The 23,379-nt window shown below is 45.9% G+C and overlaps 1 non-coding gene across 1 annotated transcript; it reads right to left on the bottom strand.

The window, feature by feature from the left end:
- Positions 1–2,172: 2,172 nt before the first annotated feature.
- Positions 2,173–2,245, bottom strand: Trnaa-agc (transfer RNA alanine (anticodon AGC)). The gene has a single exon. It is a non-coding gene; the product is annotated as a tRNA-Ala (tRNA).
- Between the last annotated feature and the right edge of the window lie 21,134 nt (positions 2,246–23,379).

The following is a 23,379-nucleotide window of genomic DNA, read 5'->3' as shown; positions in this document are numbered from 1 at the left end:
TTCCTTCAATACCCTGCTCCAAACCTCCTCCCGGTGAAGGCTTCCTTAGGGGCCTTCTGTGCATGGATGCCAAGCACACAGCCTGGCATGAACTAGGTGTTTGGTATGAGGCAGTTGCAAAGCAGTATAGCATAATGGGTTACAGCATTAATTCCCGTGCTGCCCCACCCTGGGTTCAAAGTCAGGCTCTGCTGTCTACTACAAGTTCACCTCTCTATGCCCCAGTTTCCTCTCCTTAAAAAAAAAAAAGTGCTAATGGTACTTCTTATCCCACAGGCTCCGTGGAAGACTACATGGAGAAACATATGCAAGGGGTCCATCACTTATGAGGTGTGAACTGTTATCTTTACTATTTCTGAATATGATATTTGTATAGGGGGAGGGGTGCACACAGCCCTGCTCTTTGCTAGCTCTTTGATTTTGTTGAGGCAAGATTATCTCTCTGAGAGATGCAGGTTGATGATACTTAAGAATATTTTGTGTGCTGGCATGCTGGTGTGTCATCTTCTTGGAGAAACTCAGCGAATTACAAAGTATCATGTCTTTGCTTAAAGGATCTTGCTTATTTCCTTGGCCCTTCCTTGTTTGCAGGGAACATATTTAGTTAACCAAGCAGGTTATTGGAAAAAGCTTGGGTGGAAAGGGTTAATCCCAGAGCCTTAGGAGCTGGGCCCTGGAGAAAAAGAGATTTTTTTAGGTATGGTGGAGAATAAGGGTCCCCTGTATCCATGTGAGACCCTGGGAGGTATCTCCATGGGGATGCTAAGTAGGGTCCACTTTGGCTGTACATGGGGATTTCTTTTTTCTTTTCTTTTCTTCTTCTTCTTTTTTTTTTTTTTTTTTTTTCCTGATGGGGACAGTTGAATTACATTATGAAGAAATGAGGCTCAGAAAAAGGAAAATGTTTTCCCCAGCCAGGGTGACACACAAATTGATTAGAAAAGTGAAGACTAGGACACTGACCCATTTATCTTTATTTTTGCTACAAGGGATTGAACTCAGTCAGGGACCCTTTACCATTGAGCTACATCTTCCTTTGTTTAAAATTTATTTTTAATTTATTTTTTTTATTTTGAGACAGGTTCTCACTAAATTGCTTAAGTCTCACTAAGGTTGAACTTGTGATCCTCCTGCCTCAGCCTCCTGAGTCTCTGGGATTACAGGTATGCACCATTGCACTCAGCTGACCCATTTATTAATACGTATTTGTGGAGGGGCCTGGAGTATGGCTGAAGGGTCAATTGCTTGCCTAACATGCACAAGGCCGTGGGTTCCACCTCTAGCATCTACCCACCCACCCCTACACATACAAAGGATGGCACTCCTCAGTGCCAGGCCCAACTCTGAGTCTGGAGGACTCAGCAGAGCAAGGCAGATAGGGTCTCTGGTCTAATGGGAATGGCAAGCAGTAATCACAGAAGCAAGTAAATATATGCTATATTTCACTGATTCTAAGATGCCTCCTTTTCACATTGAAATCAGGGTGGCAGCATCTTGCGACCAATGATAGGACTTGAAAAGATTTTTTTTCTTTCAAAGTGATATTTATTAACAAATACTGCACCTTACAATTGATGTTGTCTGTGATTTAATCAAATGTAGTAATAAGATACAGGTGACAGCATCCTGACTTCCTTGATCCTGATTTATTTCCTTCCAAACAAGTTTACAATAGAAAGCTCCAGCTTGAAATGGACAATGATCTCTATGATTGACCTGTTCCTGGAGCTTCTTTAGAGATTCCCAGGTCTCTTAGTTGTATTTCAGTGAATCCACTTTTGTTTAAAATCAATAAGTAACTTTCCTGTATTGGTAAGGAATTTGTTTGGCTGCAACTAAAAGAAAACCTAAGCAACCCTGACTTAACGATAATTTTTAAAGCCTTAGGGCTGGTATAGCTGCTCAAATAAGTCACCAGGCCCCTAGGCTACCTCTATCATTTTGATCTACCACCCTCAGATCTTGACTTTAGTCCTCATGGTTACAAAATAGCTGCTATGCTTCTTGCCCTAACATCCCTGTTGCAGATAAAAAGAAAGAAAAGGCAAAAGGCACACCAGTCCCTTTTAAGAATAATAATAATAAATAATAGCCAAGGTACTGTGGTGCATGCCCATAATTCCAGCTGCTCTGGAAAGTAAGGAAGTCAGACCAAGAGTTTGTTGTTTGTTTTGATGGTGCTGGGGATTGAACCCAGGGCCTTGTGCATGCTAGGCAAGCACTCTACCAACTGAGCCACATCCCCAGCCCCAGATCAAGAGTTTGAAGCCAAACTGTTGCTAAAGGGAAGTTGCCAAGCATATCACTCTGAAAATGTGACAGAAGGCACTCAGCACGTATGGAGACAGTACCTGTGCTGCTTCATGCTTCTGTTCAAATTCCCAGCCACCTTGAAGACTGGGGTGATCTCAAGGACAATGGCCATGCTACCAGACTCTTACTAATCCCCCTAGATAAGAGAAGTAACCTTTCCAGAGCAGGGCAATGAACCCCTGACTCGTGGAGCAGAGCTTTGGTTCTTCCCAGAGAGACAGAACTGACTCTACTGGAAGACCAGAAGCTCACTGAGAACTGCATTGCTAGATGAGAAGGTCTCCTTAACCAGGTACCAGCATCTTGGGAGCAGGACTCACATCTTGGGCAGTGTCTGGCCAGGAAGGGAAGGAGCCTCTGTAAGGGCTACTGGGGATCAGGCACAGTAACAAAGGGGTTACCCTTTGGCAATATTTCACCAGTCCATTGGTCTTTCTTTCCCAAATATCTTTTCATCTTAAACTTGTCAACTGACCTGTTCATATAATTCCTTTTGGAAATGGTTAAAAAACTATACACACTCACAGATTATATTGGTACCTATAATAATAGGTCCCAATCCTTCACTGTTCCCTTGTGATTACCCTTTTGAAAATGACCTTGTGGCTGCCCTCCATTCCTTGATTTGGGCTGCCCATGTGACTTCTCTGGCCAGCAGAATGCAGTGGATGTTGTTTGCGCAGTTCTTAGCCTCTTGCCTGCTCTCTCTTGGAACCCACATGAACAGGCCCAGGCGAGCCTGCTGGAAGGATGAGCCAACACAGAGGAGCTGCCCCAGCTGAGGCCATCTGCTAGGTCTGAATGTGTCCCTCAAGTTCAGGTATTGGAAACAGCATCCCCAACATAACAGTATTGGGAGACGGGGCCTAACAAGGTGATTAGGTATTAATGTTGTTTTCAAGTGAGTCGGGGATCATGAGAGCGCATCTGTTATAAAAGCAAGTGTGGCCCTCTCACACTCTCTCGCTTCTGCCCTCTCTTGCCCTTTCACCTTCCACCCGGGTGTAACACAGCACAAAGGCCCACACAAGGCAAAGATGCCATGATGGGACTTCCCAGCCTCCAGAACAATGAGCCAAATAAATCTCTGTTCTCTCTTTCTAAATTACCCAGTTGCAGGCTTTCCATCATGGCAGCAGAAAGTGGAATAAATAGCATCCTAGAGCAGCCAGACCCCAGCCCACTTAACAGTTGACCTCGGGGCATGTGTGAGCCCAGCCTAAAGAACCACAAATTAGGCTGGGCTGGAATTCAGTGGCAGAATGCTTGCCTAGCAAGTGTGAGGGTTCCATCCTTAGCACCACTTTAAAATAAATAAATAAAATAAAGGCACGCTGTCCATCTACAACTATAAGAAAAATTAAAAAAAAGAAAAAAGCCAAAAATTACAGAATTTTAAGCTAAATAAGAGGTGTTGCTTTAACCATTAAGTTAAATAGAAAGAGCTTACTGGTCGACTTACCATGTGCCACACCTGGACTCTGGCTGGCTACTTTATGGAAGTGTCTTATTTCTTTTCTTTCTTTCTTTTTTTTTTAAAGAGAGAGAGAAAGAGAGAATTTTTTTAAATTTATTTTTTAGTTTTTTCGGCGGACACAACATCTTTGTTTGTATGTGGTGCTGAGGATCGAACCTGGGCCACACGCATGCCAGGCGAGCACGCTACCGCTTGAGCCACATCCCCAGCCCTGTCTTATTTCTTTTAACGACATTGGTACAGATCAGCATGCTTCAGAGTATGTGTTCAGGGGAGACACAGCCCCCAGCTCACCCCACAGTCTGCTTCTGTCTGTTCCATTCTGATGGAATTTCTATGTAATCAGTTGCTCTAAAGAACTTTCAGACTGACAAGAGAGTTAGGATATTCTGTGAGAACCCCCTAATGTTCTTCAGTCTCTTGTCAATGATATGAGGGGTTGGGAGGTGGCATGCTGGTTAGAATCCACCCAGCTTCCTATTGTGCCAGCATCTTTTTGGGGAGATTTCTTGCTAGTTTTAAGCATATGGAGGTCCTAGAGGTCAGGGATAAGGAGGGATCCTTTAGTGCCACTCACTAGACAGTCTTTGTCCAGCAGGGGAGGAAATATGAGATGTTATATTCTTTCTGTGCAGAAAGAAGTGGGCATAGATGGGAGGTGGTAGCTTAAAACCCTTTGCAGGAGGACATCACCAAAGCAGTGACTATGATAAATGGCACCCTTGTGCCAATAAGGAGCATGTGGCATCAGGTTGAAGGTGCTCCTGCCTAGACAGCCACCCTTCAGCACACATAGCCTCCCACTGAACCTACTGTGGGTTATGGGCAGTTGGTCGCAGTTCCTTGATGTAACATTTAACTGAAAGTCAAGGTGTCTGCCAAAAGATAATAGCTTTCAATGTGAAATTATAAATCATTATGGGTAGTATGATATACAAATTGCAGTAGAAGCATCAGTAGTATTTTACTTTGATTTCATTTTAACTTTCCTTTCCTTGCCAGCTTTATCTAAAGTCACTGTCTGGGACACTTTATTCCCATGCCACATACCCTTCAGTGATGGTACTGATGTTGTCCACTTGAGTAGCAGGAGGTGCATGGAGGCCAAGGAGACTGTGAAGGAGCCTTCCCTTCCAAACAAGCTGTGATTATTTCTAAGAAGTCCGTATTTAACTTTTTCAACATGGTTTCTTCATGTATCCTCTGGGCAGTGCTCGGAAATGTCTGATTTCCTTTGGGACTTGGAAGTCAATTTTAATGGTTAATCCAAAAGGTACCCCTTTTTTCAAAAGCTTAAGGAAGCCTTGTTAAAAAAAAAAAAGAGGCTGGATTTGTTTCCTTTGTGATTGGCAGGCCTCTGTTGGAGAGGGAAGACTTGAAAACATTGTGGGCCTTAAAAGGTTCCAACCCACCTGCTGGGTACTTTCTTCCCAGGAATGTGGGAAAATTGAAAAGTGGCCATTTCTCAATGCTTCCCTTTATAACCACAGGGAGGAAGGTATTGCTGAATATCTGCCTTAAGCAGCAGAACCAGAAAAAGAAAAGAATAAACAGAGGGAAAAAAACTCCAGAAGTGTGAAAACACTCCTAAAGTGTTTTTATCTCAAACTTCTTACAAGAATGGAGGTTCAAATTGGTTGGCCCTTTCAGTCACCCACAGAATCCCCTCCAAGAGAATTCCCAAAGAGAGTTGATATCCCCCAGGGGCAACTGCTGAGAGGACCTGTGATAAAGATTTCCAGAACATTCTGGGCTGAGGACTGTCTCCTCCAGGCTGCGTCTGGCTTCATCTTCCTCTTTTTCAACTCCCCTGTGGCCACCTGTTTCCGAGGAGGCTCAGTGCTTGTAATAACAAGGAAAACCCAGAAACTGAAAATAGATCTGATTTCCCAGAATCTCAGGTACTGAGAGGCGAGAGGGGTGGGGACTTCTTGGACATGAGCTCATAGGCGGCTGTCCTGTGCCACACAGCTCTGTCCAGCTCCCGGTGACAGCGCAAGAAGACCATTTTGCTAGGAAATACCACCGAGGTTTTCTCCTCATTTTCGAACATAACCCTGGTAACTCAGGCCAGACCAAAATGAACGCACTGCTGGGACCTGCTTCTTCTAATTAAAGTGCTAGATCCATTTCCAACCATGGGAACTGCATTAGTCCCATAACTCTCATTTCAATGTTTGTCACCTGAGCACTTGAGGTCATCTGTGAACAAAGTCTGCCAGCCCAGGCATCTCTGCAATCTCTGGCTTCTGAAATACACTGTGCATTGGCGTGAAACTTCTCATTTCAAAGGAAGCTTTGTACCTTGGCTCAATGGTCCTTAGCCCACCAAGTTATATATAAACCTGGAGCAAGGTAGCCTTAGTCATTAATACTGTTCATGGCACACCTATGTGAGAGCATCTCCTGGCTTCTTTGCTAAGGAATACTGACCCAAGGGGGGAAAAATATATTAGTTCTCTCTTAGAGTTCTCTTAGAGAACTAATATGCTTAACCACTTGACAGTAGACATTTTTTGTTTTGTTTTTATATTTTATTTATTTATTTTGGTACTAGGCATTGAACTCAGGGGCACTTATCACTGAGCTCATCCCAGCCTTTTTTTAAAATTTTGAGACAGGAGCTTGCTAAGTTTCTGAGGCTGGCCTTGAACTTGCAAACCTCCTGCCTCAGCCTCCCAAGTCATTGGGATTACAGGTGTGCACCACTGTGCCTGGTGTAAAGGTATCACTTTGATTATAATTTTAAAATACATATTACATTGAGTAAAGATTTGCTAGAGATCTGAAATTTCTCTACCTTGTACTTTTATCTGCTCACCTTTTTGCTGTTAACTGCTTCCTCTGGGTACCTGTCTATCTCCTCTACTGAGCTGCATACTCCTCAGGATCATGAGCCTTACTTTATTATTTTTTCTAGTGTCCCAACACCCATGTTCCTTCCCATTGCCTCTTCTCCCATTGTCTTGCATCTGGCCTAGTATGATACACACAGAAGGCATTGGACATGAAGAGAATGGGGTAGAGTTACTCTCTACCCACAGTACACTCCACAATAGGGACACGACTGACCCTGAGGAGAGTCTCAACCCACATTCAATTAGACTGAGCAGAAACATAGATTGCAATTGTCCTGGTGAGGTCCCTCAAAATGGACCAACAATACCAAGAATGGTAAATGATAGGAATGAAGGAACAGAAGCAGAGACCCCAGTGATTTCTTTTCTTAGCAGGGTCAGGGTTTTCATGACACCCCAGAGCCTGGGGAGAGTAAACATATTTGAAGCTGGCCAGCTACTCTCAAATGTGATCCTGGGGGCTACCTATGGTTCACCAGGACAAACTAGTCTCTGGCAGAGGTATGAGATTCACCAAATGAAATAAAACCCTCTCATTTAGAAAGAAAATTGTGTTCTGTCCCCACCCATTACTCCTCTGTGGTTCATCTCTGCACAAACATTGGCAAGAAGAGAAGAAGGAAGAAAATGAGGAAGAAGAGAGAAAAAAAAGACATTTCCTCTTTTTTTTTTGCACCAGGGATTGAACCCAGAGATACTACTTAATCACTGACCAGCTCCCACCCTCTCTTTTTTTTTTTCTTATTTTTTTATTTTTTTATCTTGGGACATGAGTCTCGCTAAGTTGCTAACACTGGCCTTGAACTTTTGATCCTCCTGCCTCAGCCTCCAGAGTTACTGAGACTATAGGCATGCACCACCATGCCTGGAAAGAGAGGCATTTCCTCATGTAGAGTGGCTTACCAAAGCAGCTGCTCTAAGATGCATCTTCTCCCTGGACTTGCAGACAATACAGCCCTTCTCCTTACCCAGAGAGCACTACTGGCACTCCTGCTAGACAATGTATTTCCTCTCTGCTCTGTGTCCCTTCTTCATGTTGTTTGCCTATTTTCTGGACATATCACATTCTTAGCTGCTCCCCACATTGGCATGATGGCTCCTTTTAAAGGCCAAAGTCAAAACTCCTTTGATTGTCCAGTATAGAAACCTACTTCATTAGAGCTTAAGCTAGAAAAGAAATATGTGGGCACAAAACTACCTTGTGATGCTGTAATGCCATTCTTAGGTATACCACCCCCCCAAAGAATTGAAAACAGATATTCAGATTCTTGCACATGAATGAATGTTCATAGCAGCATTATTCACAAGACTCCAAAATAGGAACCAGCTGGAATGTCCATCAGTTGATTAATGGATAAACAAAAGGTGGTGAGCAGGCACAGTGGCACATGCTTGTAATCTCAGCAGCTCAGGAGCCTGAGGCAGGAGGATCACAAGTTCAAAGCCAGCCTCAGCAACTTAGCGAGACTCTGTCTCAAAATAAAAGATAAAAAAAAGGGCTGGGGATATGGCTCAGTGGTTAAGCCCCCCTGGGTTCAATCCCTGGTTCCAAAACAAATAACAAACAACAACAACAAACACTGAAAGGTTTGATTCCATTTATATGAAATTTCTAGAATAGGGAACATCATAGAGAAAGCAGACTAGTGGTTGCCAGGAGTTGAGAGGACAGAGGAGGAGGAAATGATTGCTTAAATGGTATAGGGTTTCCTTTTGGAATGATGAAATGTCTTGAACTGGATAGAAGTGTCTTGTAAATGCCACTGAACTGTACATTTTTAAATGGCTAGTGGTACTGGGGATGCAGCTCAGTGGTAAAGAACTTGCTTAGCATGCACAAGGCCCTGGGATGGATCCCCACCCAGCACCAAAAAAAATAAAATAAAAAACCTTAAAAAAAATGACTAGTGGTTAATTTTGTGTTGTATAAATTCAATCTCAATGTAAGTAAAGGAGAAAACAACCCAATGCTTAAAAAATAAAATCTAATGACAATTTAGAAAAGCAAAAAAAAAAAAGAGCTAGGTATGATGGCACATGTCTATAGTCTCAGCTACTTCAAAGGCTGAGACAGAAGGATTACTTGAGCCACAAGTTTGAGATCAGCCTGAAACATAGCAAGATCCCATTTCAAAAAAAAAAAAAAAAAAAAACTATATGGACTCATGTAACTGAAAAGTCTGGGATCCATCCATCCTACTAACTTCATATATGGCTAAGGGTTCAATGACACTGTCGGGGTTTTGTCTCTATCTCTTGGTCCAAAATTTGCTGCAAGCAGTCCTCCCACATGAGAAGAGAGGGCCCTGCCAACTCTAGAGTCACACAAGACTTTGCAAACAAAAGAGGAGACTTCCAACTCGTGTGGGTCACGTAGAGCCATCCTTGGACTAATCACCAGGTATGCAGTCCTCTGACCGACCTGGCTTGGATCATGTGGTCATACCTGTGGCCAGCCTGGGATGGGTGTGGGAGGCAAAGTGTGAGGTCAGTGTTACCCAAATTTCAGGGGCTGAATGGCTCTTGTGGAATGGAGAAAGGGCGACTCTCCATAGGAAAGTATTCCAGGCAGCAAGCAGGTGACTCCTCCAGGGATTCCTCCTGGGCTTTCTTGCTCCTTCCCTAGATAATCCTGCCTCTCTCACACCATGTGCCCAAAGCATTTCTGTCCACTGGGACCTCCATTATCAACAATACAGCACTCAAGAGCAGACTCTAGTCTTTTAGGTCGTTGTGTTAATTTTGCTCTGCAGATAGCAATTTGGCACTGTGCACTAACTTTGGAATGTTCTTATCCTTTGACCCTGAAGTTATGCTTTTAGGAATACTGTATGTCCTAAGGAAAAAATCAGCAGGAGAGCACACTTGGGGATTGCTTCCCAACAGTGAACTTGGAAACAAATAAATGCACAAGGGAAGAGTTAAATAAGTTATGGGAAGATGAATCAAGGACTACCTTAAAGCTGCTCAAAAGGATAACACAACTGTGTGTGGTGGTGCACACCTATAATCCCAGCAACTTGGAAGGCAGGGACAGGAGGATCAGAAGTTCATGGCTAGCCTCAGCAATGTAGAGAGGCCCTCAGTAGCTTAGTGAGACCATGTCTCAAGATAAAAAAAAAATAAAAAGGGCTGGGAATGTGGCTCTGTGGTTAAGCGCCCCTGGGTTCAATCTCTAGTACCAAAAAACTCCCAAAAACAAACCACACACACACACAAAAGAATAACATATCTGCATTTATTGACTTGACCATAAAATATGGTCAATATATAAAAATATATACATTTTAAAAAGTTCAGTGTGGTAGTGCACGCTTGAAATCCCAGAAACTTGTGTGGCTGAGGCAGGATGAAAAATTTATTAAAAGCAAATATAGTATGACCCAGTCTTTAGAAAGCAATTCTTATCGAGCTGGGGGTATACCTCAGTGGTAGTGCCCTTGCCTCGTATACCTTGCACGAGTTGGATCATCAGCACCGCAGAAATAAAAACAGAATCAAAACAACCCTAATAAATCAGAGGGGAGACCCTGGGGCTCAGACTCTCTATAGACTTAATGCACGGTTTAATGGTCAAAATTAATACAAAATAAATGTCATTAGTTTATCACATCTCTGGAAGGACATTAAAAGAGCTCTGAGTCCTAATGACCTTAGTAACTTAGCAAGACCCTGTCACAAAATAAAAATAAATAAATAAAAAGGGTTGGGGATGAAGCCCAGTGGTAAAGCACCCCTGGGTTTAATCCCTAGTACCCCATCCCCATAAAAGCCCATCTCAGAATCCCCTTCTTCCTCTTCTGATTATCTAGCACCGTGTAGCTACCCCAGACCCTTGAATGTGCTAAAACCTGAAAGCTCTCCTGATCTGTAATCCACAGGCTTTTCCCTGCTCTAGACATCTTCCTGTCCCACTGTGATCCTTTATTATTATGGGGACCAACCTAGCTCTTCTCTGCAAGTAATAACTCTTGTTCTCTCTAGGAAGAGAGAAGGGAAGGAAAACCAAATAAGCAAGGTCAGGATTTTCTCCAGTGGGGAGGGGCAGGAAGAAGGCTCCTGTTAATTTTTTTTTTTTTTTTGCAGTACTGGGGATCAAACCCAGAGCCTCATGCATGCTAGGCAAGCGCTCTACCACGGAGCTACACCCAAGCCCCTTCTTTTTCTATTTTTAAAGAAGCCATCATACTGTGGCATATTTTTTCCTTCTTTCAAGCTCTAGCAAAGGATGAAGAGAATTGAGATACTGAATCCATCCTCGACACGGGATGATTTCTTTTTTTCTTTAATTTTAGAACTTTAAAAAAAGTAATCTCCCTCCACACATAACAAGTATTATGAATAAAAGAACACTCTTTGGAGGTTTATAAATTTCACCCATAACAGGCTACGATGTAAATTCATTTAAAATAAAGCAGCCATAGGCCTGGGGTGTGGCTCAGTGGTAGAGTGTATGCTTCGCATGTGCCAGGCCCTGGTTTCCATCCCAGCACTGAAAAACAAAGTAAGATATAAAATAAACATATTTATATCTCAGAGTGACTGAGCTTGTTTGGGGGAGTCAGTCCCTCTGACTATGGCATGGGCAGGGAAGGCTGTTCCCCCACAAGTTCCCTGCAGACTGCCTTCAGATTGAAGCTGTCCTTGCAGCCTGGCCCTGGAGTGTTGGCAACTGCCCGCTGCCTCTTTGGCTTTGCCATAGCCCCCTCATGTGAGTCTCCAGTGTGTCCCAGTGGCCTTGGCCACGTGTGAAACCCAGTGGGTACCTCCCACTGCAGAGTTGCTATGCAAAAACTCTGGGGTCTGAGCAGGGTAAAAATTACCCTTCGGCCTGCTTCCCTCTTCCTGCGCCTCCTCCCTCCACCCCCTCACCCCCCGGGGCTGCTCTACCAACTCCCCTGGGTCCTCTCTGGCCAGCTCAGCTTTTGTGTTTAGGCCAGGCAGGGGAAAAAAGCATTTGGCTCAGCTCTGTTTGTCAGGAGTCCAATATTACCAGGGGTCTCGCCTGGTTTCAAGTATTTCCCGGTGCCTTTCCTTGCTCCGTAGTCATTTCTAGCCAGGATTTCTTGGCTCTGGAAAAGATTGAATGCCTGTCTGAGCCTTCTGGGCCTGTGTTTCATTTGCAGCTGCCTGGCCCTGTACTGGGTGACAGTCTCAGCCCTCCCCAGTCAGCCCATCCCCTCCTCTTGGCCAGCAGAGGAGGCCCTTTGTGTTGTAGTGGTGAAGCTTGGAAGGGGGAGGGAGGCTCCTAGTTTCCACCCACCGCCCTGAGTTCTGGGTTTACTTTAGCCCCAGCCAAGCATCAGGGGTGGCACTGCCTTCTGAGAGTGTGCCTTCTGATGGCTGGGCTGCCTGCTAGGCCGAGCAAAGACAAGAATGCCAGCCCCAAACAGCCCTGACCCCTAACTGTGTCTAAGTCAGACTGGGACCTGCTCAGCACCTGGTGCTTTCCTGCTCAAAATTTCCAGCTGTTCTGATCTTTCACACAGGGCTTGACAAGGAGGGAAAGATCTGGAACCAGAAGAATTCAGGAGATCTGCAGAACATCAGGCCTCACTCTCTGGCTGCTGAGGGGACCCCCGTTGTGGACTCCCCAGTTGCTTCCTGCTTTTGGATGCATCAGAGGCAATGGTCTGATGGGGCTGCTTGGCCCTGGAATCCAAGAATCAGGAAGGAGAGAGCAGTTTACCTTTGTGACATTGCTGCCATCCCATTGCTGAGAAAGTGTGCCAGCCAAGGCTAGGGGAGCCAACTGAGGGCCTGTTTAGTACATGGCACATAGAAGCCAAGAACTTGGGGACCCCCGATGTGTTTTCACCACTATAGGTGACTGTGCTCTGCCATGATAGGGTTGAGAGGAGGCTGCGAATGTTGACGAAGTTCTGACAAAGATGTCCTCCCTTTTCTCCTCTTTGAGACTAAAATGTATTTCCCGGATTTTCCTTTTCTTTGCCTTTAGGTATCATGACCAAAGTTACAGACAGATACATGAGCACTTGGACTCTATGAAAGGTAACTGTCAGGGTGTGCTGTTGTAACCTTTTAGGGAGAAAAAAAAAAGGTATTGTTGACAAGGGTTTCCTCTCTACAATTCTTACACTCCAGAAGTAAGGGAGATAAAATAAGTGACAAAAAAGCACCCTGCCTGTGCTCCAACCTGCTAGGCCAGCATTTATTTCCCCAGGATTGCTAAACCCCTGACTCCCCACCCCCATTTTCTGCCCTGGGAGAGAAGAGCTACAGGAAATGCCTCTGTACATAGGGTGTTAAGGAAAGCAAAGCATCCTCCTTAGGCTCTTCCTTTGGACCCGGTGAACTCTCTAGAGGGTGGGTGGGCGGGAGGGGAGAGAAGCGCAGTTCTCACACCAGCTGCAGGGCGGTTGCTGACAGCCACTGTGTCTTGAGTTTGTCCTCGTCCTCTGGGCATCACAGGAGGACTTCACATCCTTCGCTCTCACATCACCCGACTCAGAGAGGGACAGGCACCGGCCTCGACTCCAGATGAGGAAACGGAGGCTCAGAGAGTCTAGGATTGCCCAAGGTCTCTGCGCTGGTCGATTGTGGAGCAAAGGCAGAAGCCAAACAGCCTGGCTCCTGGGTTGCAAGAGGCCCGGGCGTGGCACTCCGGGCGCCACAATCTGCGGGTTGCCGGGGTCCTCTGGTTCGCTGCAGAGATCGAGAGGTGCCTGCGCCAGGCGGAGGCGCGTACAGCAGCCGGTGGCGGCCACCTGCAGCGGCAAGGACATGAGCCCTGCCGGCCTCGCGCTCCTGGCAGGCCCTTGGCCCCGGGCGCCCCAGCTTTAACCCGCGGAAACACAGGCCGCGGCCACCGGCCGCCAGCAACCTCAAGCCGGGAGGGGAGGGCCGGGCGTCGGGTTACCCCATCGTCCGCGGAGCCGGGCGGGGAGGGGCGCAGGTGGCAGCTGGCCCGCTGGGAGGGGGCGCGGGCGGGACTCGCTCCCTGCCAACCGCACCGGGCGGGGGAAGACCATTCTTGGCCTCGAAAGGAAACCAGACCGCGTTTGTATCCAGCTCAATCAGCAAACACTGTGCGTCAGGTGCCATGCTGGACTTGAGCCTGTGCAAAGTAGGACAGCTGTGTTCCCGCCCAAGCGTGTGTCCAGTCGGGGGAATGAATCCACATCGAAGAAGAACGACAAAGACACCAGGAAGTGGAGGATAAGGCCTGAGAATCGTGACCAACCGAAGGTATAGGGGTTCCTGGAAAGGAAGTCTATTTCTCTGCAGAGCCATCTGGAAAGCTTCCATACTGGGTCAGGTGCAGCTGCCCTGAAACCTCCTTCGGGGCCTGTCATCTGCCCCATGTCTCCCCATGACAGTCCTGCAAACCTTACCCCAAGACTAGAACCCTTGCTTTTTTCCTCCTGAATCTTACATGCTCCTTGGACACCGCTGTCCCCATAGCCCTTTCTAGTAGAGACCCCCTCGAGCCATGCACCTCAGGTCTTGGAGATGACCTCTACAAGTTTCCAGTTTCTTCTTCCTCAAATACCCAGCTCCCTAGGGCAGCGAACTACTTACTTAGTACTATGATGATGGATACCTGCCACTGTTTGTTCATATAAAGTAGCCATCAAACTAATGTAAAGAAAGTGAAGAGTTTACACTAGGTAATAACCCTGTATCTTAGGTTCAGAGTTGCAACAAATATACCATCCTCGTGGGAGATGTCCATAGTAGGGGACTCTGTGTTGGGACAGGAAGTACATGGCAGATCTTTATTTTTTATGCTCAATTTTGCTGTGAACCCAAAACTGCTTTAGAACATAAAGTATTAAATTAAAAAAAAATTTAAAATTCCATCTGGTATTGTGGGGTGTGTGCTTGTAATAAAGACTATCCTTGGGCAACATAGCAAGACCCATCTCAAAAATAAAATAAAATAAAATTTAAATTTAACCCCCTCACACACACCTTTGGAATGCACATCATCATGAGCTTGCCACTCATCACTCCTCCACATTAGTGTCATCTGTTATCCTCCTGGTCACTTCCCCCTTCCCTTGAGAACTTTTAGCACTGGGCTTTTTGCTCTCCACAGTCATTATTTTTGGTGACCTCAGCATCAATGCTGACAACCTACCCAATACTTGGCCTCTAAAGCTCTTGACTTCTTTAGCCCTAGCAATATAGGCCTCATGCCCCACTCAGCCTCCTGGTCATGTCCTAAATCTTAGAATCATCAGTGTCTACACTATGTCAAAAACTCAGATCCAAAAATGCCACAACTTGCCATCTGTCCAGCTCATTTTCTCAAGTCTGTGGATTCAGCAATTCTCCCACCTGAGACCTTCAATCCACTCTTTCTCCCCCAATATGTCTTCATTCTCAACCAATTTAGATTCCATGGTTAATATGCAAAATCTCCCTCGTGAACACTCTTACCTTTTTTTTTTTAATTGGCCACATTTTTATTGGTGCATTATAATTACATATAATAGTGGGATCCATCATTCCACATTCATTCATGCACATGATATAACAATATAATTTAGTCAATGTCATTCTCCAGACTTCTACCTTTCTTACACTGGTCTCTGTCTACCATACTCACTGGGTGAAAACTCCACTATGGTTATATCCAACTGTTTACTTCACACCTACTCCAGAGCAGTTGAACACCACTAAAGTAAATCATCCACTTACTCTTGATAGACTTACTGCAAATTTACGGCTGTAAATTTCAAGTGGGTATTTGCACTGCTGGCCAATCCTACTACAGTTTCTTAGAAAATTCCTGTTCCTTCTCTACAATGAAACATTTTCTCACTTTCTCCTCTCTGCACATACTTTCAACACCCCTTCCTCTTTCATTCTCAGTAGACTCCATCACAGAAAAAATAGGTACTGATCAACTGCCTGATCTTCCTCCCACCCAAGCCACCAGAATGCCACAGGTCTACATTCTCTCTGGCCATCGGTGACAATCACTCCACTATGCCCTGAGCTCTGTGCCCTTTTACCAGCCCAAGTATTCCCTGTCTTTCATGCACCATCAATTTCTTTCTCTCTACTAGATTCTTCCCATTGAAGTAAAGCAGAACTTAATATCCCTAAATTTAGAAGCATATAAGGCATAGTCTCATATCCCCTGCTGGCTACTGTCCCACTTTTCTGTCCCTCTTCAGAGCAAATGCTCTGGAAAGAGTTGGCCCTACGCTGACATCTCTACTTTGGCACCTCCCGTTCTCTCTACCCATTCCAGTTGGACTTTTCTCCTACTTTTTTGTTATAATCGCCCTTAATGAGGATGCTAGTTAGCTACATCTTGAGGTCCCATTAGTGGCCAGTTCAATATCCTGTATTCATTTGACTTGGCATTGGCATTGACATGTTCTGCTACTCTCTCTGTGGATGACTGAATTATAGTGCTATATCCTGTCACTTCTTGCTCTTTTTCTATCCCTTTAACTAGAGGTAGTATACTGTTTGCACCTTGACTTTGAGCTTGGCGGAATGACTTGTTTTGGCCCATGGAGTAAAGGAGGAAATGGCATGGTACCAGTTCCAAGTCTAGGCTTGAGGAGCATTTTATGTTTTCATCTGCCTATTTGTGTCTTTGATCACCATGGGAGGAAGATGCATCCTCTCTGTCCTGCTGGCACAAGGAGAATGTGGGACATGTATCTGAGCAGACTCAGATCCAGCTGAAGCTTAGAACAGCCCAGTCAAGGTCACCTAACCAAATCCCAGATGACCCACAGACTTGTGTATAGGGCATAAAAATATTTATTCTTATGCCATTGAGAGTTTTGTGGTTATTTGTTACCCTGCAATAGAAAACTGACACATTCTTCTCCAAATTTGCTGTTCTAGTCCTTGTCATGAAAATCTTTCGGTTTTCCTTCAACTTTGAAGGCTGCCCTTCTGATTTTTTTGCTGGCATTTCCTCTACCAGATCTCTAAAAGTTGAACTGGCTTCAGCATCAGCTCTCTGCTATGTTCTATCTTCAATTTCTCTGTAAATGAAATTATCCAGGCCACTGCTTTGAATATCATCTAAATGCTGGTTCTCAAGTTTACATCTGCAGGTGGTACACATCAGACACTAAACTTTTTAACACTTGTTTACCTGATGTCTGATAAGTCTTGGCATAGCCCAAACAGAACCCCTGATCAATCTCCTGCTCCTGACATGGACATCTATCCATCCAGTTTACCTTAAACTATATGTACCATCCTCCATTTTCTCTTTCTTAAAGGACAGATCATCAGTAAGTGTCTCCACCTCCAAAATTGGTCAAGAAACCATTATCACATCTCACCTTACCCATATCCATACCCCAGGGTTTTTTGTTTTATTTAATCTCTTCTTGTCTTCTTGCTTGACTTCTGCAACAGTATCTTTGATGTTTTCTTCAGCTGGGCTTGGTGCATGCCTGTAATCCCAGCAACTGGGGAAGCTGAGGCAGGAGGATCACAAGCTTAAAGTCAGCATCAGCAATTTAATTGTTTACAGTGAAGCTTATGGTCCATGCTCTACACAGTAGCCATATATCAAATAAAACCCACACTCGTTATCTTGGCGCCTAAGAACTGAGATTATGTAGTCCCTGCCATGTCCCCCAAATCTCTCTATTCTCTTGGTTCACAGGTCCTGTGGCACATGCCCATACTCCTAATGATTCAGGAGGCTGAGGCAAGAGGATAACAAGTTCAAGGCCACCCTCAGCAACTCTGAGCCCCTCATTAACTTAGTGAGACTCTGTCTTAAATTTTTAAAATAACAATAAAAGGTTTCTGGGGATGGAGCTCAGTGAAAGTGCCCCTGAATTCAATCCCAAGGAAAGAAAAGAAAGAGAAAGAGAAAGGCAGGCAAGCTGGCCAAGCCAGAGAGTTCAAGATATATAGAAGGGGCTGGATGGCTACAATCATGGGGTGAATGAAGGAAGAAAAGTCCATGTGGTGGGAGGGTTGAACACCATTGCCCAAGTAGACCAAATAAACAGGTACCGTCAAGGATTATGAGTCAAGGACAAGATATGTTCAAAGCAAAGATTTTAAGATGATTAAAATGGTCGAAGGATATGCATTTCTGTGTCCTTAACTAAGTGCTCTCCCCCTGGGAACCCAAGATTTTAGAAGACAAAGACATCTAAGAGTCTAGGAGCCCAAGGGAGACAGAGATTGGTCCCCTTGGATTTCAGATGCAAGAAAAACCCATTACCCAACCTTTTAGGGACCAATATTGAGTTCCCAGTTTTGGAAGGTCTCCCTAGGTAATTAAGGACTTGCTGAGCGGACAGCAGGCACTCCTACACTTGTGTTAACGAGCTGGCGGCCCAGTGAGCTCGGGCTCCCTTACCCACCCCAACCCCCACCACACAACACACACACACACACACACACACACACACACACACACACATAGGAGCGCGACCAAATGGCTTTCATTCACCCAGTGAGTGAACACAGGCTCCAAAAGACCCCCACCCCATGAGTACATCCCGGACCCAGCTACTTGCCTTCCCAGCCCCCTCCACCCAATTCTATTGTCAGGGCTGAACAAAAGGCCCAAGGCATCCTGGGTTAAAGGATTTTTAACTCTGCCAATCCCAGGAGGCTCCGACACGAGGCAGCTTCCTGCTGGAGAAGTGACTGAGCCATCTCCCCAGGCGACAGGGGCTTTTTTTTTTTTTTCCTTTTCTTTTTGAAAAACAGAACCTAGCCGCCAATCAGACACTGCCCCCCCAGGATCCCCACCCTAGAGACCTCCTAGCAGTCGACGGGTCTTGAGAGCTCTTCCCCGGTGACTTCTAGCTGTGGCTGTCAGGCTCATTTGCGTGTCCCTCCTCCCCCTCCGCCTCTCCATCAGGCAGGACTCGAGCCTTCTTCCCCTCCCGGGCTCCCCCACCCCGCCCCGCGCCCAGCTCGGCAATCGCAGAGAGCCAGGCCCCGGGCTCTCCCCGGGTGTCCCTGCGCAGCCCCCAGCGCGTGTGTCCCGGCACGCGGGAAGCCCTGGCCGGCCGCAGCAGCGTAGCCCCTCTCTGGGCGCTCGGGGCTCCTGCTCGGGCACCGGCTCTGAACCTGCCCGGCCGGAAACGAAACCCGTTTTCAGAAGAGGAAAGCCTGCGGGCATGTTGGTTCTTAGCACGAGAATTTCAGGGCGGCCAGGTTCGCGAGTGTGTGTTTAAACGTGCCTCTGTCCTAAGCCCCGAGCCCCGGGACGCCCAGCCCCAGAGGTTTCCGGGACAAACTGCATTTGCTGTCATAATCCTTTTTTGCCCACCTTGGCACAAAAGTTATGCATGCATTTTCCTCCTCTTAAGTTCTTCACGTAGAAGAGATACCAGGTAAATTAGAAACATGTTTCGGAAAGGGGGGAGCAACAAACGCTGGCATTAAAGCAACACAAAAATGCCCTCGCTGAGGTGCACGCCCGGGCGGCGGCGCAGCGCCCTCTGGCGGCCTCGCGGGGCCCCACAGAGCCGGTCCACGTTGGTCTCCTGACCCCCCACGCCCAGAGCTGCCAAGAGAGAGCGGTGCGCGACCCGCCCCTCCTACAATCCGCCCCTCTGTGCAACACTGGGGCAACTTGGGAGGAAGGGAATGAAAGGTGTCGACATCAAGTCCTGAGAAATGCCAAACGCCTAGGGGAGGGGCGGACTTGAAAGAAAAACCCTTGTTCTATTTTCAAGGGATGCTTGAAATTCTACCAATACAGCATCATCCCTTTACCTGCAAAAGGCTTTGACTCCTCTTACAATCCAAATGCTTCGAGGAAGGGCAGCCCTTAAAACAAAGGCAGATGGAAGGCTACATAAAAAAAAAAAAGTAACTAGAATCCCCGCTACTCTTGAGACTGAGGCAGGAGGGTTGATTGAGCTCAGGAGTTTGGGGCCAGTCCGGGTAACATAGTGAGACCTTGTCTCAAAAAACAAAAACAAAACTGTTATAACAACAAAGTAACAAATAAATAAATGAAAACACTAAGTAAGGAGGCTTCTCGGGCTGAAGGGTATAGCTCAATGATAGGGCTTGTTCCCTATATAGGAGGCCTTGGGGTATCCCCTAAGTTTGATTTCCCAGTACCACAAAATAAATAAATAACCAATCCATTGCCAATTTCCCCACCAGAATATACATATACATAATATATGATGGTTCGTTCTTTCTCTCTTCCTTTCTTCCTTCTTTCTTTTCTTTTCTTCCAGATGGGGTCTCATCATGTTGCCCAGGTTGGTCTCTAACTCCTGGACTAAGCAATCTCCCGCCCCAGCCTCCCAAGTATCTGGGACTAGGGCACATCCCACCATGCCCAACAGCAATGACATTGAATAAGTAATGTTTCATCTTAACATTTCTCTTATTGGCTGCCCGAACAGCCTTTTCCTCTGAACAGCAGTTATTTTAGGATGCCCCACTCACTGTGGCTATACCCCCTTTTCAGATGCCTCTACCTTCCCTTGCCCATTGTACATCTTCAGTATTTCTGTGATCGTTCCATTTCTCTTTCTCACAGCCGCTGGGAATTTAGATTCACAACTTCTGAGTCCCCTAGTCAGGATCACAGCAGTCACTCACTGATGTGTTTGGATCCCTTTTCACTCACGCAGGATCCCAGGGAGACACAAGAAGATCTTTCAAGTCACCTCTGCCCAACATGCAGCACCATTGCCTGCAAAGACACCCTGTACCCAGCTTCCTCTCTATCTGGAAATTTTCTCCTTTGATCACTCCTCCATTTGACAAAGGCAAGAAGAAATAGGGGTGCCAGGCTTCTGAGAGACCCAGGCAGGTCTAATTACTTTTCCCCTCTTGGTCCCTCTTTTCCCTTCCCAAAGGGTTTCTACTGCCTCTGCTACTTGGTGATTGTCTGTGGCAAGCTGGCAGGTCATTGGAGGGTTAAAGATGGCCTCATTCAATTATCGACTGGTTGGCCCACTGTCAGCTGGTGTGGAAGGGTGACTGGGCCACATGTGTCCCATCCAGCAGACTGGCCTGTGTGGGGTTTTCTGATGATAGTAGAGTTAGAAGGATGGAAAGTGCAGAACCTATAAGGCTACTGGAGACCCAGGCTTTGAACCAATGTACCCTCACTTCTGCCACACATTCTCTGGGTCAAAGCAAGTCACAAGGCCAAGCTAAACAGAAGGGGTGGGCAAATGAACCTCATCTCCTGTTAGAAAGATCTGCAGTCTTGGATCCATTTTTTTAATCTCCAATACTTGCTCTCTTCTGTCTTGGGGCTCATTGCCAATAAAGTGAAATTCACTTAAAAATATTGCATCACTTAGATGCACCAAAGACATGCAGTTTGCATTGTGTTTATGTACAGATGCTCAGTAGTCAGAGTACTTGAGCTCCAGTCCCACCTCTGCATGTGCCAGGGATGAAACCACAGGAAATCTATCTCACCATTCTGTGCCTCAGTTTCCCAATCTTAAAAAAATGGGAGTTGTTGTAAATAGTAAATAAGTCAATCCATACAAAGTGCTTAGGCAGTGTCCAGCACATGACTCTGTGTCCCTGGAGTGATAACTAGTGGCCCACCCCTATTACCAAGGCCACTAGCACCACAGTCTGCAGCTCTCTAACCTCCCACGGCTGCTGGCATTGACAGCCTCAAGACAGCATCAGTGACAGTAGTACCTGGCATTTACAGTGCCCCCATGGAGACACCAGCCAAATGGCCCATCAGTGTTTGCCAGTTGCTTCATGGAAGCCTGTTTGTCTAGAGCTGGTACAAGTTCGCTGTTATAAAAAGAGGTCTGAAGTCAGACACACCTGAAGTTCACTTCTGACTCTTTTTCCTGCAGGATTTAGGTGAGCTTATTGATTTCTCTGTGTTTAAGTTTCCATGTCTGTAAAATGGGTGTGACATCATCACCTCCCACAAAGCATATAAAGCATGACAGAAGAACGTAAGATGTTATGCTTAACAAATGCTACTGTTCATAGGACATGGGGCCTGGGTCCCTGAAAATGCCCCTCCTATGTATAGGTGAAATTGCTGTGGATGGATATCTTTTCCCAAAAATGTCTTCCATTACTCATGCAGCCCTCCCGTGCCCATATGGGGTAGGTGTGATCCCAAGGAATGAGCTGTGCTCTCTCTATGGTTAGCTTAATGTCTGTGCCCCTACAATACTCCCTGAGGTCTATAGCTTTGTAAGTATTTTTTCTTCAATCTAGTATCTAATATTTAGTCCAGAGCTTGGTGTGATACGTACCCAATAAGTGCATGATGAAATAATGAATGAATGAACAAAGAGGTCATTCTGATACAGCTTGAGCATCCCTAACAGGAAAATCCAAAATCCAAAATGCTCTGAAATTTGAAACTTTTTTTTTTTTTGAAAGATGACATCTTACTATGTTGTCTAGGCTGGCCTTGAACTCCTGGGCTCAATCAATCCTCCTGCCCCAGCCTTCCAAGTAGTTTGGAGTACAGGTGCACAACCGTGCTTGGTGGAAATGTAAGCTTTTGATGACTGATTTGATGCTCAAAATGTTTGGGGTTTGGGGATTTTAGGATTAGGGATGCTCAACTGGTAAAATTTATACCAATATTCCAAAATCAGGAATAGTCTGAAATCTAAATACTTCTGATCCCAAGCCTTTTGGATCAGGGATCCTCTTTTCCTTGTTCCTAGTTTCTTTTTTCCTTGGGTTAGAGCACTTCTGGATAGTTCCTAAACCCATTCAACTCCTGGGGGCAGAAGGGAAGATGTTCCTCAGAACTGGGAGTAGGGAGCACTCCTCAACCCTGCTACCACTGCAGTCACCAGAAGCCAGGTGAACCCCCAGAGACCCAGATGTAACTTGCCCAGCGAGTGGCTTGGGTGGGCAGCACTGGGAGAGAACCCCGATCTGGGCATAGTCAGCATTTTCTCCAGAAATGAGTCTTCAATAGCTGATAGAGAAGAAACCTCAGATTCCACTGATGGCTCACCTGGAATTCAGACCATGGAAAATGACAGAGCCAAGCAGAGATGTAAAGGGGGCAGGACAAACCCACTTCCATTCCTGAGTGTGTGTTTATGTGTGCCTAGACATACTTGGGAAAAAAAAGAAAGAAAAACCACTCATCTTACCTTATTGCTTTAACCAATTCATGAAATGAGTCCAAATTCGTGGATGCACACGTCTTGCAGAATAAATGCATGAGAGCCTGAGGGTGAGGGTGGCAAGCTGTAGAACAGACTCCAGGGGCTGGGGGCTGTCCCCTGGGGATTGGACCTCCAGGAGACCTTTTAGAGAAATCTATGAGCCAATCAAGCCATTAGCCATTCAGACCAGTGGCTGGAGGTGGTGCAGGTGCAGAGGGAAAAGGGGTCCTTTTGAGACCATGGGACTAGGCTTCCCCTGCAAATGACAGTGGAAACCAAGCTCCTGTATGAAGAAGCTGAGTTCATAGTCTGCCTTCTTTTCTTTTTTTCTGCTTCACCTTAGCTTTTGCAGGACAGATGTGTATCGGTCCACCAACACTATGGCCCATGCCTATGTTAGAAGGACAGCAGAAAAGTGGGAAGGAGGCGAGTGGGTGAATGTGGCCACAGTGACATAGTGAGCACTCACCCTGGGGGAGTTGAGAAGAAAGGGATCTTGCGGTGCGTAGTTCTGGAATTGGGGACAAGGGTATCACCTTCATCAGAGGGGACTTGGAATCCCCAGAGTGTACATTTAGGCCCCCAGGATGGGGTCTGATTTCTCAAAGGACAAAGGAGGTAAGGCTGAGATTGTGTTGATTCTGCGCTGGGCTAAGGT

The sequence above is a fragment of the Marmota monax genome, unplaced genomic scaffold (assembly GCF_021218885.2).
Source record: "Marmota monax isolate L192 unplaced genomic scaffold, Marmota_monax_Labrador192_F-V1.1 WCK01_AAM20220418_F8-fsc00015, whole genome shotgun sequence".
NCBI classification, from domain to species: domain Eukaryota; kingdom Metazoa; phylum Chordata; class Mammalia; order Rodentia; family Sciuridae; genus Marmota; species Marmota monax.
This window is presented reverse-complemented; position numbering and strand designations above follow the sequence as displayed.